Source organism: Netta rufina, assembly GCF_964035555.1.
Source record: "Netta rufina genome assembly, chromosome: 11".
Classification (NCBI taxonomy): domain Eukaryota; kingdom Metazoa; phylum Chordata; class Aves; order Anseriformes; family Anatidae; genus Netta; species Netta rufina.
Genome location: NC_140134.1, coordinates 4,125,543 through 4,129,355, shown reverse-complemented (window position 1 = coordinate 4,129,355; position 3,813 = coordinate 4,125,543). Strand labels below are relative to the sequence as shown.

The window sequence follows — 3,813 nt, the reverse complement described above, 5'->3', positions numbered from 1 at the left end:
TAAGGTACGTGTGTCCAAGTGTGAATCACCATCAGGGAACTGGGAAAAGAGTCGCCGTTGTGTTTGGTGCTTTTTGTGGGTTTTCCCGAACTATAAACCCCGTTTTTGTCTGCTTGTCGCGGATGCAGACCCGAATAGCTGAGCTCTGTGGGGCACAGTTGGGCTGTTGGCTGATAAGAGATCCACGCCCAGCTTTGGCTTATGTTCCTGTGTGTTAACACCTGTACGTGCGTGCACACCACACATGCGCATGCACGTTTTTCAGTCCTCTCCCACATTTAACGAGAGGAAGGAGTGGAAAGGAGCCTCGTGGGTGCGGCATTGCCCAGCAATCTGAGTGGAGCAGGTGCGGAGCTCTTCCAGATCCGGTGTTTTGCAAGGGCTCTGCCCTTGGGCTTGGTCATCAGCGGGGAGAATACTTACACAACACTCATGACCAGAAGTGCTTCAGAGACAAAAAAACCAAAAACAAAAAACAAAACAAGCAAACAAACAAACAAACAAACAAAACACACAAAAACCCAAAACATCTCCTGGGGTTGTTAGATCAAGAGTTATTTAATCAGGAGGGTCCTGGGGGAGTTAAGGTTGCCTGGAAGTCAGGTGGTGCTTGGGGAAGTGCTTCAGCACGTAGCTCGGTAGAACAGCGGTAGCCTAGGTGCACATCATTCTGAGACTTGAGGATGCAAGGTGAGTAGCTATTTCAAGACTTTAACTCATCTAAAAAGAAACACGAACGTACAGATGTGGAGGCTTTGGTCCTGACACAGAAGCCTGTTTGGAAATCACAATGGAAGAAATTTCCCTGGCTGTGCTTTTATTTGAAGTCAGGAACAATGTGATACTGAGAGACAGTCAGTAGACTCCATAGAAGAGGGGAGTGTAAGAGGGGAGTATAGCGGTAGGAGGTGGACAAGGCAGCGCAGCGGAGGGGTGCCTGATAACTGGACGTGAGGAAAGGCCACAAGTCACTGACATCAACAAACGCTGCTGAGGCGACTCCAGCAACTCCTTTCTCTACAGCCCCATTTTATTTTGAACAGCCCACCTGGAAGGGCACGGCTGTGTCTGTCCGTAAGGATGACAGGCGGCTTTCTCCGGGCCCGTCTCAGCAGAGGGGCTGCACGAAGCGGTGCGGGGGGACGGGGCTGCAGGGCGGGAGCTCCGGGGCGGGCAGGGGCCGGCAGGGGGCAGGAGCTGCGCACCCAGCCGCGGCCGCTTCGCCTCCGCAGCCCCTCGTGCCTCTCTCTGATGGATTTTCTCCGGCGGCCGGGCCGTGCTCTCGGCAGGGTGAGGGCTCGGGGGGTGCAGCCGAGGAGCCGGCCCGGCTCGTGCCAGGGGAGCTTGGGCAGAGCGGGGGGACCGCGGGCAGCTCCCGGGCTGAGCCCCTGGGGCTGAGGCGGGGCCGGGGCGGGCCCCGCGTCCGTGAGGAGCCGCCCCCGCCCCTGCCCCGGCCCCATCCCCGGCCCCGGCCCGCACGGGAAGTGATGTTGCCCTGACGGAAAAGGCGATTTACAGCCCAAAAACACGGACGCGGCGCTGCCGGAGCCGCGGGGTGGCGGGGCCGGGCAGGTAGGCGGGGGGCGAGGCGAGGCAAGGCTGAGGGGCCGCCCGTGGGGCACGGCGGGGCCGCAGCGGCTTCCCGCAGCCCTCGGAGGGGCTTCGGCGCCCCGTGGGGCTCCGCCGGGCGGTGCTGGCGGGCGGGCCGCGCTTCCCCTGCGGGCGCTGGGCTGCGCTGGGGCCGGGCCGGCGCTGCTGCAGCGCGGGGAAGGCGCCTCGGGCCTGGCGGGGCAGCGGCTGCGGGAGCGGCGCCTCGCCCGCAGCAGGAGGCGTGCTCGGCGCGGGGAAGGGGGGGGGGGGGGGGGGGGGGACAGCCGGCCCGAGTTAAAAATAAAATGAAAATAAGGCTTTTTTGGTGAGTTACAGAGGGAGCGGTGTGAGCGTGGATCCTCTGGCTAGTCAGGAGCTGGGGCTCGTGTCTGAGGGCAGCACGGCTCTGACATCTGTTGCTGCTCTCCCGCACTGCCTGCCAGAAGGGCTCAGGGGGCCTCAGCCTGGTTTGCTTGGGCCAAGCTAACAGGTTGATGGTCTTAGATCTAAGGATTGCTAAAGCCATCAGGAAGACTTCTTAGTTGTTCTAATTCTAGTAGCAGCTACATCGCTATTTAATACCGGTTGTAGTTTTTGTGCTACTGGCGAGGTGTAAAGGACGTGCCTGGAGCTGTCAGAAACACCCAGCCTCACTTCTTGGCTCTCCTTGGAGATGCGTGAGGTGCGTTTTGAGCCTGTTGATGGTGTGACTGCTCGAACAGTTTACGTATTGGTTAGCACGTACAAGTTTTTCATCGGCGTAACACGTGCTTGGAGTAGGAGTCCCCCTAGGCACTCCTGGAAAGGTGATCTTTGTATTTACTGCTGGTACTGAAACTCTACAAAACGCCTACTGGGTCCCATACGTGAAATATGTTAGCGCCACTGATCAATTTCTAAGGTCGCTTCTGCATGCCTGTTCTTGGAAACTTGCTCCTACCTAGAATTGTCTTCTCAGTCCTTGTTTCTCTTCATAGACATGTAGCACTTTTGTGACTGTTCCAAAATTATTTTCCAGTCAGGAAAAAAGTGTCTAATTGAATATGCATTTCAAATGTGAATACGTTATTGTAGGAATAGTATTTGTGATGCTAAAGGGTTTGTCTCAAAAGTGTGTTTGAAGAGAGAGAAAAAAGAACAGCACATTCCTGTGTTTCTAGTTCAGGGCTCTAATTTTACACCTGCTTAATTTGTTCCAGAAAGGAGTTCTGGGTGGGAAGCATCTGCTACGGCATACACTGTTGCATTTTTAGAGTTAATAAAATTTCTCATCTGGGACCAGATATCTAAAACCAGACTGTAAGTTTGTTTTCATCACTATCTTTAAACGTGGTAACATTATTTTATCACTTGACTACACATTTCCTTTTCATTCAAAGAGAAGATTGGTGAGATAAAAGAATTTTTAAGTAGCTCTTTGTGTTTACAGGAACAAATGTTACAAACTGTGTTCCTTGTATGTTGTCTTTGGATTCTCAGTTAGTCTATTACTGATAGGTGTCTGCTGTGCTGGCACAGGGGCCATTGATCGATCTGCCAGTTTTCAGTATTACCCTGGATCTGCACATCAGCACTGTTAATGAGAGCAGTCTGTCATGGTCACCAGAGGGCTGGTAAGAATTTAATTTAGAAACAGGCAAAGTGGGCACTATATATGGAATATAAAGAATGGCGACTCCTTTCTCCTTGCTACTTAATGGTTCAGGGAATAATTATAGCCAGGTGCATTTAAAGTGTATTAAACTTCTGATTTAAATAGTTAACTATCAGATACTCTCTTCTGTATTAAAGACTTATCATTTTACTCCACTGCACATGTGATCTGATCCTGCAGGTGATCCTAAGTTTGTTCTTATTTCTGTGATTTCAGAGGGCTACTTACATACTTACAGCTAAGTGTTTGCTGGGCTGCGCATGTAAAGTGCTCAAGGACTTGTTTTCACGCCTGTCTTGCAGATGCCACCTATGCTGGAGATATCATTATGTTTACAGAACTGACTTCAAATGTGGCTGAAAAGTTGTTTAAATACAGCATGGCTTAAGAAATAGTTATTTAAAAAGGAGCTCATTTTTAGAGCAAAACCTTTCTTTTTCTTCTATTTATACAAATATATTCTCAACCAGTTGTCTTCTGGGAATAGCATCTGGTTATGAGACTTCTTTTCCTAATTTTTATTTTTTGTCTTTCTAGTCTGAAAACTGCTTCCTTGTTGTACAAGTTAG

At 51.3% G+C, this 3,813-nt stretch overlaps 1 protein-coding gene across 2 annotated transcripts in view; it reads left to right on the top strand.

The window, feature by feature from the left end:
• Nucleotides 1-1,450: 1,450 nt before the first annotated feature.
• RAB27A (RAB27A, member RAS oncogene family) overlaps nucleotides 1,451-3,813 on the top strand; it is a 36,506-nt gene continuing 34,143 nt past the window's right edge. The window contains exon 1 of one of the 2 annotated variants that reach the window (XM_084293155.1): nucleotides 1,451-1,572. The gene's annotated coding sequence lies outside the window, so the exon portion shown is untranslated. The remainder of the gene's footprint in view (nucleotides 1,573-3,813) is intronic. The other variant, XM_084293157.1, reaches the window with a different exon arrangement.